The sequence below is a fragment of the Vespa crabro genome, chromosome 25 (genome assembly GCF_910589235.1).
Source record: "Vespa crabro chromosome 25, iyVesCrab1.2, whole genome shotgun sequence".
NCBI lineage: Eukaryota > Metazoa > Arthropoda > Insecta > Hymenoptera > Vespidae > Vespa > Vespa crabro.
Genome location: NC_060979.1, coordinates 2,845,158 through 2,862,486, shown reverse-complemented (window position 1 = coordinate 2,862,486; position 17,329 = coordinate 2,845,158). Strand labels below are relative to the sequence as shown.

Below are 17,329 nucleotides of genomic sequence, written 5' to 3'. Positions count from 1 at the left end.
TTATCACGTCGAACGTGCCATTCAGGTGATAGACATGCTCGTTCTATTGCAATTTCCAGCAATCGGAAGTTCCCCAATAAATAAGAGCAGACACATATAAATATATATATATATATATATATATATATGTGTGTCTAAAGGTGTACATATACCTAAAATGATGAATTCCATAATGCCCGACGTTTGATATATCCAAGTAACATAAAATAAACAGGAACTATTGACAATCAATTTTATCTTTTTTATTTTTTCCAAATTTTCATTTAATAATTCATTCTTATTATCATCATCTTTAGGTCGTACAAGTTCCGCGGCATGGTTATGATGACGTTTGGAGATGCTCAAAATTTTTTTTTCATTATTTACGAGGATACCCAAAAAAGAACGAAAGTCCATTTGGGTGTTGTTGCTGTGCAAATATTGCAAGCAGAGGATCTGAATGATCGTTGTTATGTCATTGACGTTAATAAAAAAAAGAAACAAACAAACAAACAAACAAACAAACTCAAAGCTACGTGGACCCATTGAAAAAAACAAAAACAAAAACAAAAAAAAAGACAAATCTCGTTTTTCTTTAGCTACTTAGTCAGGTCGAAATAAATCTTTAACATTGTTACCTCGAGCAATTAAAATCTATAAAGTCAATTAAATTATTATCAATAATTTCGTATTAGAATCTGGCGAATATTATATTAAAGATTGATTTCGATGAACGTTCGTCATCGAGCTCGTTAACTCGATTGAAATTTCATTTTAATTTATACATTTTCGTTTTGTCAATTTACCGATTCAATCAGAAGTCAATCGGATTGATCTCTTCCTACTATCTGATGTATGGGTAAAGTCACTTCACGAAATTCATCTTGGATTCATTTGTAAAACGGAAGGGGGGCAATAGCGCGGAGGGGGAGGGGGGAGGTTGAGGGTGGAGGTGAATTGGGGGATGAATTGGAAGTGAATTGGGGGGGGGGTTGGTACAGGAAACGAAGTGTCTCGGAATTCGATTTGAGCTACGGTACTGTGAAAAAGGAGGATGTTACTTCGGTCTACAGGAAATTGTTGGAGTTTGTCGAAACGAAGGAAAAAGGATTGAAAGAAATGAAAGGGGAAACGGAAATTTTCCTGCGATTGGGCAGAACTATAGTGAAAGTAAAGAAGAGAAGGGGGAAAAAAAAAAAAGAAGATAAAAATAAATAAAGAGCATAACGCCACCGTACCAATCCTCTCGTCTCAGCAACCTACCCCGCGAATTCGCAAACCATCCCTCCTCGATCACGCTACCAATTCGAGAAAAAAAAAACAAAACAAAACAAAAAAAACCCAAACACGAAAACAAAGAAAACAATTTTTTTCGCGGAAATCGTCAATCGAAAATTTGATCGGCCTTCGTAAAATTTTTCGTTTTAACTGAACTTTTTTTGCATCCCCTAAAATTGCAAATGCAACGATTGCAATTTTTTTTTAACCTTGAAATTGCAATGACAATTAAACCCCGACAATTAAGAGGAAGAAACTTATTACTTTGCTTTATGTCCTTTTTGAAAAAAAAAAAAGAAAACATTTTTGAAAGAGTTCATCCAATCCCCACTTTTGGATCATCCTTCGAGAAAACTTTTTCCATATCCCTTTCGAATAACTTCCTCTTTCTCCTTTTTTTTTACTTTCTTTTTTTAAATCAAATTAAAAATAGAAAATTAAAAAAAAAATATATATATATATACATGTATGTATCAATTATGAAATATGCAAAATAGAAAAAGACATGACGTGTCGTTCGAACGAAATTTTAAAACACAGTATAAAGCTAATGATAATGTTAATGATAATGGTAATAACACGATGCATCATGGCATGCATGCATCCATGAAATTAGTCGTTGACGTTAACGAGATTTCAAGCGATTATGGTTATTCGTAAAATCGTGTTACCATCACATTCAATATGTCCAATCAAATGTTCGACGTGAAATAATGAATATCCCATATATATATATATACATATATATGTATGTATATACATATTTTACATCGCTAGACTTACACGAGTTATTAATATTTTCAATTATTATAGTCATTAGCGGAATCCAAAGTACGAGTTAACGATCATACTTTTTCAATGCTATTACTTCGACGTTTGAATATATATCTTTGTAACTCAAGTCGACGAATGATCTCGACCATTTATATAATAATAATAATAACAACAATAACAATAACAATAACAATAACAATAATAATAATAATAATAATAATAATAATAATAATAATAATAATAATAATAATAATAATAATAATAATAATAATAATAATAATAATATTGAGATGTGATCTCTCAATTGTGAAAATATTTTTTTCTACGATTAATGACAATTAATTTTTTAAATTAACATAATCTATTAACGAGACGTCAATCATTGCATTGGCATAAATTTATCATTATAATTTATATATACATGTATATAAAATTAATGAAAAAAAAAAGAAAAAGAAAAAAGGAAACCAAAAAAAAATCCCATAAGTGTACTTGTTGAAATTAATATGGTGTAATAAAGGGTTAAAAAAATGAAGAGTATGACTCTCTCTTTTTATCCTTGCCCCCTCCCCACCTCTCTCTCCCTCTCTCTCTCTCTCTCTTTCTCTCATACACTAGAACGATCTCGTTTACTTCTTGCAATTGACTCAGGGGCGTCTCGATGAGAGGGAGCGTACACCATCATCGGAATTATTACAACTTCCGGTTAACGTTAAACGAATCTATAGGGACACGCAGCCGCGGAAGCTTTAACTCCGACGTTTGCGATTACGTCACCTCAGTGACACTACATACCGTTGATATAAATATGTGTGTGTGTGTGTATGTGTTTGTGTGTGTATAGTGATACAAAATAATAATGTGGATGCACACTGTACATGCAACACATATTTTTCTAGGCCTTTCATTAATAGTTCCTCTATTTAACTATCAAAGACTTTTCTGTATTTCAGTCGTTATTATCTTTATCCCCGAACATATCTTGAAGAAATTATGAAAGAAAAAAAAAGAAAGAAAAAAAATAAAAAAGAGAGAAAGAAAGAGAGAGAACAAGAAGAAAAAAAATGAAATTTATTTATTCCTTTCAAAATTCTATTTTTTTTTCCTTTTTTTCTTTCTTTTTATATATATATATATATATATATATATATATATATATATATATATATATAATTATGTGATCCAAAAAAAAAGATAATACGAAATAAGTGTGTGTGTGTGTGTGTGTAATATAATGCATATTTATTTGAAAATAAATTTATATAAAATTTGTCTATTTCGAGATAGAGATAGAGAGAGAATTATTTACAATGGCGGAGTTTCATGTATCGGGAATTCGAAATTATCGAAAATTCTGGTCCAGCAGGAGGTCCCTGACCGACGATCGACTGACTAACGAGCTTGGCGGACGCACGCTGCCAATTTGGCAGACTCTTTCGGACGATAAATCAGCCTTAGCCGAGTCGAATCGTCGAACCGTGCATCCGCGTTCTCTGAGCATCTCCGTTACCTATTGTCGCGTTCTGTTCTTTAAAAAAAAAAAAAAAAAAAAAAAAAAAAAAGAAAGAAAGAAAGAAAGAAAAAGGAAAGAAAGACGTAACTTCATCGAAATCGCTTTGAATTTCATCTCCCATATGTTTTATTTAAACGATCAAATCGAAATAATAATTGGGAGTATTTAAAGTACGAATAAAACTTTTATATTTCTTATAATATAATATTATAAGAATAATATATTATAAATATATTATTCTATAAGAGTAATATATTATAAAAATAAAAATAATATATTATAAAAAATTATATTATATTTTTATGAGGCTAATTGTATTTTTATAAAAAATTTATTCGCGATTTTTTATTACATTATTTTAAAATGTGTTTCTTCTTTTTTTATTTTATTTTTCCATAGATTTTTATGTAATTCTTCTATTTTCATTGATATATCTCCTCTTTTTTTTCTGTTTAATTTATTATATACTTCTTTCTTGTAATTTCTTCTAAAATGGGAGATTTCCTATTTTGTTTCTTCTTTTTTCTTGTTGATTATGGGAAGAGGGAAGTTTCTTCTAAAATTTCCTTAAAATTTCTTCCGAGAAAGATGGTAGGAGAAGAAGAAGGGGAAGAACACCCACCTCTTTCACGATGGATTTTTTTTATTTAATTTTTCATTGATGATTTTTCTTAGAAATTAATTTTTTTATTTATTTATTTTTATTTGATTATTGTAAGGTGTGTAGTTGTGATTGTTTATTCATTCTTCATATCCGTGATTTAATAATATTTTAAATATATGTGGGTAATATTTTAATTTTTTCATTCATCATTTTAAATGAATGAGAGAGAAAGAGAGAGAGAATATTGTGGAGAACCCCCCAAATTATATATAACCCCCCAAAACTTCTATTCATATTTTTACACATTTTCTTCATTACCTAATCTCTTCATAATTTTTTTTTAGTCAACCCCCCAATACAAACCCCACCATACCCAGCCGAGATTCGAACCCCGATTCCCGAATCCGTATCCAAATACGCTAACACCGTACCTAAGCTTAACTCTACATTAACACTAACAAATTACTCCTATTTAAACATACGCTGGTCATTTAAAGGCACGTGTTCGTAAAAATTATTTTCATTTAATGTCATTCAATCGTTCAATGACTACACCCTGTATAATTCTTACATCTCATAGTACCAAAAAATATTCGTAAAAATAAAAACGAATATTAATTAAATATATATATATAATATATATATATATATTATATATATTATATATACTATATATATATATATATTATACATATATAAATATTTATATATATATTATATATATTATATATATATTATATATAATATATATATATCATATATATATATATATTAATATATATATATATATTTATTTAATATTAATTCAATTATCTTTAATTCGATTTATTCTTCATATACAATGCATATATTTTTTCCCATCTCTTTTATATATATATATATATATTTTTTTTTTTTAAATAAATAAAAGTAATAAAATTAAATAACATATCAATGGGACAATCAAAAATACAAATGGATAAAATCAGTAAGTTGTACAAACGAAGCCGAAAGCAGTAGCTACGGCGTTTGAGCGAAGGAGAAAGGCTTGGTATAGTATGTGAAAGAGAGAGAGAGTTTAACGAAAGTGAGAAGAGAAAAAGGAAAGAGAGAGAGAGAGAGAGAGAGAGAGATAGGGAGATAGAGAGAGATAGAGAGAGAAAGAGAGATATATATATATATATAAAGGAGGCTTCTGAAATGGCCCGAAGCGTTCCCGTGGAAGGGCTTCGTTTTCGAAGGTTGCCGAACGAGCAAGAATGCGGCTGCTTGACAGGAGAATGGACCACGGAGGATCGATTATCGAGAGCACCGATCGAACCATCTCTCTCTCTCTCTTTCTCTTTTGCTCGTGATATCGAATCTTTTTTTTCTCTCTCTTATTTTTTTTTTTTTTGGTCCTTTTTCTTCACGTTTTATGGCAAACAAGTAAGAAGCCGACATTGCGTTTTTCCTTCAGACGAAACTTCCACCCTTCTCCTTCTTGAGATTGAATTTTTTATATCCGAGTAAAAAGAAGATCGAGATGATAGAGAGAGAGAGAGAGAGAGTGAGGTTGATCGGCGCCATTAATAAGACGTAAATTCTATTCATTTTTCATTTCGAATTAAAATTTAGTTTTCATATTTTCGATTTTTTATATTATGTTATTTTTATAAAAAATAAAAATATTGAATATATATATATATATATATATATATATATATATATATTTGGATTAATTGGAAAAGGATAGATTTTCGAAAAAATAAAAAATAAATAAAAAAAAAAAAGAAAAAATATTCGACTATCAATTCGATTCAATACGTCGAAGTATAAATAAAAAATATATACAATAATATAAAAATACATATGTATAAGTAAAAAAATAACATTTTCAAAATTTCCCAATTCTATAAAAACGAAAATCAAAGGACGAATTGACAGAACGAACGAGAAAGAAAATAAAGCTTCGACTATCGATAATCGACATGTCAAATAGTCGAAAAATAACATTTCCAAATTTCTGATTCCATATAATCCAATAAAAAAAAAAAAAATTCGTTGACGAATGAGAGAGAGAGAGAAAAAAAAAGAAAAGTAAAAAAGTAAAAATAATTTCAACAAAATTCAATTCAATAAATAAATATCGATCCTAATCTCTATATCTTATCAATCCCTTATCCGTCCAATATCTCGAATTTGACGAATGAAAGAATGAAATGTATTTTAGCTATATAAAAAAAAAAAAAAAAAAAAAAAAAAAAAAAAAAAAAAAAAGAGAGAGAGAAAAAGAAAGAAAATTAGAAACGAAAAAAATTTTTTTACCTAATATCTTAATAGTGTCAAAGTTTAATAACACAGAAATGTATATATATATATATATACACATACATTACTACAAAAGTTAAAATTAGAATATTAATTATTTTTCTCCATTTTAAACCCTCTAACACGCGTTGATCTCTTCAGAGCTTATTTAGATAAATAGCCCGTTTTTCTAATGTGCGAGTTCGCGCGCGAGCGCACGAGCGCACGATAGCGAAGATAGGCGTGGGTGGGACCGGTTTTAGGCTTCGTTCACACGTGCCACTCGAATCGGAGTATGAGAGCGGAACTAGTTCGTTTGCTTGTTAGAAGGGTGAGGGTAAAGAATAAGACCCCATTATTAGGGGGCAAGAGGGAGGGGAGAAAGAGAAACGTAAAGAGAAAGGGACATGGGGGAGGGACGGGGTTAAATAATTTTAATGCGTCTCTCTCTCTCTCTCTCTCTCTCTCTCTCACTCGTCTATATTTTATCGCCTATACATTTGTTTTTTTTTTTTTAATGATTAGTTTAAATAATAATTAATAAAAAAAAATTATTAAAATAATTAATAATAATGACGATGATTAATAAATTTAGATTATCGATAGATCTGTATATAAGGGAAGAAAAAAGAAAAAAATTAAGGGGGGTTGAACGAACGTTTAGAATCGACGATTAAAAGTTCATGAAGGCTGGTTTAGAATAAAGGATGTAGGGCCGTAGGAAGGTAGTAGGAATAGATGAAAGGAATCGTAGAGTAGGAAAGGAACGATTTGGATGGACGAGTATTAAATATAAATTTGAGATAATATCGTGTTATCTAATCTAACGTTAGATCGTTTTACGTGTTCATCCTACGGTTGTTTCGCAGTAAATTCCGCTAGTTTACCTCGCCGTAAGGTTGAGATCTCATGTAAACTATCCTTGGTAGTATGTTAAGCCGCGGTTAAATCTAAACGTTCGGACGGTTGAACCGCAAAGAGATATCCTACAAGCTTATATATATATATATATATTTATGTATACATATATATATATATATATATATATACATATATATGTACATGAACAAATGTGCATATGTGCATATATGTATATATATATATATATATATATACATTATGTACAAATAAATGTTTCATATAATGAATTGTAAATGTGTGAAAGTATAAATTTTCTTTTCTCTTTTTTTATACTTCTCATATACAAATTCGATAAAATAATATTATAAAAAGACAATATATTTTTCAATTACACATTTAAAATTGTAATTATTATTATTATTATTATTGTATTTATAATAATCCAACGAAAATGTTTTATTAATTTTTTTAAAATATAAAAAAAAGAAAAAAGGAAAGAAAGAAATAAAGAGAATACAAATTTTGTCTGTTGAAAATTCTTTTGTTTACTTTTTAAAAAAAAAAAAAAAAAGAAAACAAAAACAAGGTAGCAAAGTAGTAAATAAAAATTCGAAAATTATTTTTCATTCTGATTATAATTCGTTCGAACGAAAAGAAAAAAAGAAGGAAAAAATCAACAAAGAAAGGTGAGAAAAAAGTGCAAAAAAGATCCACCAAAAAAAAAAAAAAACTAAGATAAACAACCAAGAAAATAAAAAGAGAGAGAGAGAAAGAGAAAGAGAGAGAGAGAGAGAGAGAGAGAGAGAGTGAGAGAGAGAGAGAGAGTGAGAGAGAGAGAAGAGTACAACCATTGGTTCAGAGTGATTTATTCAAGGTTATTGTCCTTTACGAGGTTTTTGTCCTTTGTAGTACGATGCACTTGAGATGGAAGATGGAGGGTGGAGGGTGAAGAAGGAGGAGAGGGCCCTCTTTCAGAAGATGGGCCTTACCCCCACCCCTCGCGATTCATTACTCCTCTCTCTCTCTCTCGCTCTTTCTTTCTCTCTTCTTAACTCTGGACCCATCAACTCTTATTCAACATTTTCAACATATTACCATATATGGGTAATACATCCTCCAGCTTTTGTGTACATATATATACATATATATATAAATTTTCGAAGAATTTAATAATATCTTATTTTTACAAATATTTTTTTTTTTTTTTTTTTTTTTTTTTTTTTTTTTTTTTTTTTTTTTTTTTTAAGGAACTAATTATACCCAACATTATAGTGATATTATTTTCTTACCGGGTATGTCATAAAGAAATTATTTTCATCTTCACGTTTTCGTACCATGTAATATTCAACTATTATTGTTTGCTAAATAATATATACGTATGAGAGTTTATGTTTGTGTATGTATGTGTAATGTAAAAGATAGAGAGAGAGAGGGAGAGAGAGAGTTTATTTTTAGAATTGTATTTAGTAATAAACGTGTCGCGTAAGTAGTTACCTCGTTCCAACTAGGACCTTTGTATTACGAATTTAATTTAAGCGACGATTAGAGAAAGAAAAAGAGAGAGAGAGAGAGAGAGAGGGGGGGGGAGAAGAATGCTTATCGTGCGACCCATTTTATCATTGACACATTGATAATCTCATTCCATTAACAAGTATTTAATTTAATTATCGATGACAATGATAATGATGATAACGATAATGATGATAATAATGATGAGGATGATTGGCAAAATTTATATAAATCGATACGTTCTTGTCTAATTTATAATCTAAATTATTGATTAGGTAACTTATATGTGTATATGTATATCATTATAATATATATATATATATATAAATATAAATTAAAAAAAAAAAATTTGATATTTAATATCACAATACAAATTGTTAATTAATATAATTGTATTAATTGATATTAATAATATATCTTATATAATATATATATATATATCAGAGATAAAAAAAAAATTAAAGAGAAAGAAGAAAAGTGCAAAGTAGGGTATCGTTTTTTATTTACTAATTTTTATTGCTTCTTTTCCTTTTCTTTTTTTTTTGTTTCATTTTAATGAATGAAAAGAAAGAAACATGAAAAAATATGATAGCACTTGGTATTGATCTCTCTCTCTCTTTCTCACTCACTCTCACTCTCTCTCTCTCTCTCTCTCTCTCTCTCTCTCTATATATATATATATATATATATATATATATATATATATATATATATATATATCTTTCTCTATCTCTATCTATCTATCTATCTCTCTCAGTCTTGAAGCTTGCTACACGATAGGGGTGGCTGCGAAAGGAATATGAGAAAGTAAGGAAGAGTGAGATAAAGAGAAAGAGAAAGAGTAAAAGAGAGAGAGAGAGAGAGAGAGGAGGGAGGAGAAAGGGAGAGAAAGAGAGAGAGAGAGTGGTAGGGGAAATAGAAAGAGAAGGAAGATTGTTTATGCCGGCAGCCCCTGTCGCGACTGAAAACCCGGGACGCCATAAATTATACTCCGAAATTGTTCAACGCCCTGCTGAGAGATCCCCCCATGTTCGGAAGCTACGTGCGAGAAAGTGTGAGAAATAGAGAAATACAAAGAGAGAAAGAGAGAGAGAGAGAGAGAGAGAGAGAAATGAGGAAAATGCAATTTCCTTCTTCGTCTTTTCAGTTTTTACTATCATATATCATAAATGGTCTACACTTTCTGAATTTTCAAATGAAATTTGCTTTTTTATTAGTATCCTACAAAAAACAATATTCTTTTTTATTTACTTATTCGTTTGTCCTTTTTCCTTCCTTTTCTATTCTATTTTCCTTTTTTCTTTTGCTCACTAATAAAATTAAAATTATTCAATGTAATATTTCTACATTATTTTATGATAAGTATATATATGAGAAAAAGAAAAATAATAATGATGATAATAAAAATAATAATAATAATAATAATAATAATAATAATAATTTTGAGATAATCCAATGAAAGAATACGACGTTGGATATTCCGCAGGCGAAGAATAAAATGTCCTCATTATTTTTCAACCCAAAAAAGAAAAAAAAGAAAATTATCCTCTTACCCTCCGGAGAAAAAAAAGAAGGGATGAACGAAATTAGATCACTAAAAGTTCCTTAGTAAAAGAAAGAGACATATACATATCCACATGTACACAAACACACCATGTGGGTATAGTTAGGTTGTGCGTAAAACGTCATTCCTATTCACAACGTGAATCCCTCGTTCCCTGTGCCTTAAGGGGAGTTTGATCGTAAAAGGGGATGCTAGACGCTCGTAAAGTATATAGAGATACAGGATGGCGTCGGAATGAGATTAGGGCAAAAAGAGAAAGAGAAAGAGATTTGAAATTGGCAACGATTAAGAATAAGAATAAAAACGTTTTTGGGATAGTAGATAAAATCAAGTAAAAGAAAAAAATGAAGAGAAGAAAAAAAGAAAATAGAATAAATAAAACAAGAACAAGAAAAGAGAAAGAAGGAAAAAGAGAGAAAAAAATTATTAAAGGATATGACAAATATAATGTAACAGTGTCGACGAATGCATCGAGGGCACGTGAACCTCTCTAATTAGACCTGCCCTCCGCAAAGTTGCCTCCGCCCTTCCAAAGAAAGCACCGCCCCTAGAAATTTAAAACCACTCCTACAAAGTTAGTCATACCCTTAGAAAGTTACCCCCACTCCTACAAATTAAGACCGCCCCTGTCCAAATAATCCCGCCCCTGTTCAAATTAGACACGCCTGTCCTAAAGTTAGCCACGCCCAGTAAAACTATCCACTCTTCGTCTAAAGTTAGCTACCTCCTTGTTTAATTAGGCCCACTACCCTCCAGGTTAGCCTCTTCCCTTCCGGAATTGATTCGCCCCCTGTTCAACTTTATTCCCGCCCATCTAAAGTTAACCACGCCCTTTGTTTAGTTAGCCTCTTCACCGTTGTCCAATTTGCCACGCCTCTTCTCAATTTAATTTGTAATATAATGCAATTAGTAATATAATAGAATCACGAAATTTTAATATTTATTTTCGTAAGTTAAGCCATAACATTTAATTAAACGATAAATAAAAACTCGCATGATCATCGACTTCGTTATAACGTCCTTTAATTGTTATCCTTGTTTATCGATTCGAGAGAGAAAAATTTTTTTTTACATTCTTTTCAAAGGATGATAACATTGACGGAAGGGAGAGGAAAGAGGGTGGGGGATAAAATTTGTAACGTCAAAGTTTATGAGCGTACGATGAAATTACGAGGTTATAAAATAGGTTATATCACAAGTAACTATATATTTCTGCGTATTTGGCGAAGATTGGAAGGTAGAAGGAGAGGAGTATAGAAATGGAGAGGGGAAAAATCATCAAAAAGCTGGTCAAAAAAATTATCCTCCAAAAGAATTCTCTGCAGCATGATACGATGCCGGAATACCGCTGCTGCCGTCTATATTGATTTTGGACTGCAAGGTAGATGAGAAAGAGAGGTGGAGAGAAGCTAGGGGGGTTAGGGATGGGTGAGGGATAGGTGAGGGAGGGGGTGGACTGAGGTGGGGTTCGAATGGGGTGGAATAGGGTGGACTGAGGTAGGGTGGAGGAAAATTATACTAGGAAAATTATACTAGGAGATATTCCATTGAATTATATTCAACGTCTACGATCAAAAGTTGAAGATACAAAAAAAAAAAAAAAAAAGAAATGTTTATGGAGATCGTTTTACTGATTATGGAATTTATTTTCTTTCTTCTGGTTACTTCTCTTCTTTCTTTTCTTTTCTTCTTTTTTCTCTTTCTTTTCTCGATCAAACTTATACCCTTCCTTTTTTCTACGTCTTTATTTTATAATCAATATCTGTAGGAAGAGAGAAGTAAGGAAAAGGAATAGAAAATGGCGACGAGAATGACGAAAAAATGACGATGGTAATCGAGCGAAACGTAGATTGATAAAATTGAATAAATGAGAAGTGAAATCGACCGAAAGGAAAAAGAAAAAAAAAAATAGAAAATACCTAAAAACTGATAAGCTAATGTTTATGGGGAAAAAAAAAGAAATGGCGATAAAAACTTTGTCATTTGTTTTTAAATAGTAACTTTTACTATTATTATTATTATTATTAGTATTATTATTATTATTATGAGTCGACAATTTTTAAGAAATGGAGATTTTTAGACGACGATTTCTTTTTTTTTTTTTTTTTTTTTAATAAACAAAAAAAAATGAATCTCTTTTGTGATAAAAATTTCTTCACGAGATATCAACGAAACGAACGAAAGAAAAGAAAAGGAAAAGAAAAAACATAAAATATTGCGAACCAAATTAAATCCTTGTTAATTCATTAATCTTAATGCTCTCGAATGTGTCATTACGATAAGAACGATAAGGAGTATAACGAAATACAAACTATTAATAAATACTTAAACGATGAGACAGATTTAATCTCGAAATCAACCGCACCTCGAAAACTTGATAAATACAATAAAAATTAGGTTAATGATTCTTATCATCGTTGTCTCGTCGTCGTCGTCATCGTTATCGTCGTCGTCATTCCTTTAATGATTATTTCGAAATGGCGTCATCAGTTGAAAATGGAATGTCGAAAGACGAAGAAAAAAAAAAAATATATATATATATATATATACAGGTATTTCGAAAAATTATATCGCAAAATATCTCGATTTTCGAATAAAACACGGAAACAGACGTTTATTTTTTTTGATAAGACTATATATATATATATATATACACACATACACACACACACGATAAAAGATAAGATCTACAATTATTAAGAACACGACACTTCACTCATAAAATCCAAATTCATCCAAGCTTTTCAAATATTATTCCACGAAATATATCTCATGAGGAAACACTTTGGTGTATGTAAAAAGAAAAAAAGAAGAAAAAAAAAGGAACGAAAAAAAAAATAAAAGAAAAAAAAAATAAACAAAAAGAACTGGAAAAAAAATACATGCACACACAAAATAAAAAAAAAATATATACATATAACGATCTCGCTCGAAATGACAAAAAGATGACTCTAATGAAAAAAACAGTGGAAACGAAGAAATAAGAGCGAACTTAGGAAAAAAAAAAAAAGAAAAGAAAAAAGAAAGAAAGAAAAAATTCGATTCAAAAATCAATTATATATTCCCTATAAAGGATTATCCCTAAAAGGATTAACGTTGGATCTCCAAAAGTTACTAGATGATTTGACAAATTAATTACTAACTTACGAGACTTATTAGACCCTTAATTAGACATGCAGTATTACAAAGCCGACTTCGTAGTTTTTTTTTCTTTCTTTTTTTTTTTTTTTTCAAATCTGAAGCAAAAAAGAGAATAAAGAAAAAAAAAAAATATATATATATATAAGGAGAAACGTCCACGCGACAAAAAGAATACTCACGTTGCCTATTAGAGCAAAATTATTCTTGTGAATCGCATCTTTCAACGGGGGCAATTAGTCACGGATTATTACCGAGCTCGACAACAACACGAACTTCTTAACACGAAAGTGAAACGCACATAATCTTGGTACCTCCTTGAAAATAAAAAAAAAAAGACAGAGAGAGAGAGAGAGAGAGAAAGAGAGAAAGATACATCCTTAAATCAAATATTTCGGCAATTCTTCGAAAATTCTTATTATAATCGACAAATTTAAATAATATATAAAAAATAGTACATATAAATAAATATTTATAATTTTCTTTTCTTTTTAAATAATGATTTTTTAAAATTGGTGTAATTTTTTTTTTTTTTTTTTTTTTTTTTTTTTTTTTGTTATGAAATGATTCTTTTTTTTTATGGCAATTTTTTTCTGTGAAATAGCGATTTTTTTTTTTTTTTTTCGATGACGATCTCTCCTCACAACAATGGTGACTTTTATTATTTATTAAATGGGGAATTCTTCTTTAATGGCGACTGTTTTATTTATTTATTTATTTATTTATTTATTTATTTATTTATTTATTTATTTATTATGGAATCGAAGAAGCTTTTTTAATTATGATTTTTTTTTATTTCTTACGCGTGATTTTTTTTTTTTCTTTTTTTTTTTTTTAATTATAAACTAGTGATTTTTCTGAGTGATTTTTTTTTTTTTTTAATTGTGAAATTTGGCCCACCCCTTTAAACGAAATCATTTCTATAAGCGAAAAATAAAAATCTATATACTTTTCGCGTAATTATATTTAATCGTTTCAAAATTGTAGTTCATCGATTAATGTATCTTATCTTATGGTATTAATTTTCTTTTTTTATTTTTTTTTTTTTTTTTCTTTTTTTATTTCCCCTAAAATAATTATCTTCGACATAAATTCGTCAAGAACTATCCAAATATTATTACGAGTGTTTCCTTATGATTGTGTCGGTACGATTAAGGCTCGTTTCGAATAATATATTTACTTTTGAGGTTATGTAATCGATTTATTTAACCGATCCAAGGACATCGACATTCTAATCGACGGGATACCGAATAACAATTTTCTCATCGGAACTTTTCACTTGGGCGTATAAACGATTCGTTCTAAAACTTTCTTTGTCTTTCTTTTTTTTCCGTCTTTTTTTCTTTTTTTTTGTTTTTTAAGTTCTTATACCCTGCAACGTGTCTTTTTTTTTCTTCCTATACATAAGAACGGACTTATGAAATTTTAAATAGATAGATACATACATACGTATGCGTAAGATTCGTAAGAAAGAAAAAAAAAAATAAATAATAATAATAATAATAATAATAATACAGAAATGCAATTTCATTCATAACAAAATATTACGTAACATAATTTTGTTTTCGTTTTCTTTCTTCTTCCTTTGTGTGTGTGTGTGTTTTTTTAAATAATATTTCAGGTATTAAGGAGAAAAAAAAAATCTCTATTTAATACTTCCAATTTTAGTCAAGACATTAAATTATTTAATAATTCGATTCGTTAGAAGAAAAAAAAAACGAACGAACAAATAAATGAATATGCAAATAAATAAAAAAAAAATAATAACAATAATAATAATAATAATAATAATAATAATTTTTGTGAATGATCAAGTACGATTATACGTAACAACTCGAATAAGAAATAAATAAAAATACGTAGAGGGAGGAAAAAAGAAAGAAAGGAAAAAAAGAAAAGAAAAAGTAAAAAAAAGAAAAACAAATAGAAAGGTAAAGCATTATTTCTGATATTCTCTAACACGCCGTTAGTACAGACCAATTCTAACGATAATCATCTCGGCTCTTTGTGGTTGTTTACATTAACGTGTAAAGGTCGGTATACATTGCTTTAACGATATTTACCTATAGATACTCGTGCAATATTTATTCTTATTATTATTAACCTACAATAATATTTTGCGAATAATGATAACAATAATATTTTGTTTCTTTATTTTATGAACATACGTCGAATTTAATTAACATTATCTAATAATTATACGATATTAAAATCATCATCGTAATTGTTATTATTATTAGAATTTGTTTCAATAAAAATTTCAATAAAATCTACGTCGAGAAGAACGACAATGACGAATTTTATTCTCGAATAAAATGAAAATTCATTCCTGAAAAAGAAAAAAAAAGAAAACAAAAGAGAAAGAAAAAAGATATTTTTGTCCGTGTACACGTGCGTATTTATCAGGACATTATAAGGAAGAAAAATATAAAATAAATAAATAAATAAAGAAGAATAAAAAAAAAAAAAAAAAAGGCAAAAAGAAAACCAAAAAATGGACGTTCGTTATAGGCAAAAATAATCGTACGAACGTTTTTCTTCTGTTTTCCTTTTTTCTTTTTTGCGTCATACGTACTACGTCAGTCAATTGACAAACTTCAGGACAATATATATACATATATGTATATATATTTATATATTGATTTTATAAAAAATTTTCGACGATTTCAATCAAATCTTATTTCACTTTATAACTTACAATGTAAAAGAGAGATAGAACGATACGTTAATAATAATAATATTAATAATAAAAAATAATAGAAAACAATATCAGTTCGATAACAGTGGGTGTACGCCATTTTCGTAATAATAATAATAATAATGGTGGTGTTGGTGGTGGTGGTGGTGCTAGTGGTGGGATAGACGCATTGCGCGAATTTTTCTTTACTCGTACGTAAAGTACATAAGACACAACATAGATCTAATACGTTATTAGAATATATTCTTCGTTAAATAGAAAATATTATAATCATAAATAACTATGATTAAACAATGATGTCAGTTTCGATATTACATCATCGTCCTCATCGTTGAGATTTTTCTTCGAACGATGAAAACGTGTCAAAGAAAATTATATATATATATATATATATATATATATGTATATCTGTGATTTGAAAGAGAGAGAAAAAAAAAATAAAATAAACAAATAAATAAAAAGAGTAAAGGAAGGAATTTAATCGCATTGATAAATTAAATTTGAAAAAAAGAATATATAACGATATATAAAATCTTTATCACTGACCTTTTTCTTTTTCCTTCTTTTTTCTTTCCCGTTCTTTTCACGAGATCGATGAAATTCTTCCAAAGGATACGGCTCCTGTTTAATATTTAAAATAAAAAAAAAAAAAAAGAAACAGTTGAAAGATTCGATTCTCTCTCTCTCTCTCTCTCTCTCTCTCTCTCTCTCTCTCTCCCTGTCTCTCTGTCTCTCTGTCTTTCTCTCTCCTCCTTCCTCGATGGACTCGATCTGCAGGATTGAAATTCCCTCGTTGACACTTTACTTCGTAGCACTAACACACACTTCTCACGAATAATAATAAAAATAATAAAAATAATAATAATAATGATGATGATGATGATAATGATAATCAGATAATGATAATGATGATACGAGGAGGAAAAATATGAAAAAGAAATTATGAAATAAAAATGTGAAATACACCGAACGTTTGTTCTCTATGGATACGATTAAGAAGTAAAAAAAAGAAAATAAGGAAAAAGAAGAATAAGATCGTAATAGCGCCACGCGTTTTGACGTAAGAGAAACATATAAGGAACGATGTAACGACGAATACGAGAGAGAGAGGTTAAAAAAAATCCACGTCCTATCACGACGAAC

The 17,329-nt window shown here is 29.1% G+C and overlaps 1 protein-coding gene across 8 annotated transcripts in view; it reads right to left on the bottom strand.

Annotated features, from left to right (window-relative positions):
* LOC124432504 (SH3 and multiple ankyrin repeat domains protein 2-like) overlaps nt 1–17,329 on the bottom strand; it is a 145,455-nt gene extending 128,126 nt beyond the window's left edge. For all 8 annotated transcript variants that reach the window (XM_046981503.1, XM_046981504.1, XM_046981501.1 and 5 more), the window contains exon 1: nt 16,733–17,329. The gene's annotated coding sequence lies outside the window, so the exon portion shown is untranslated. The remainder of the gene's footprint in view (nt 1–16,732) is intronic.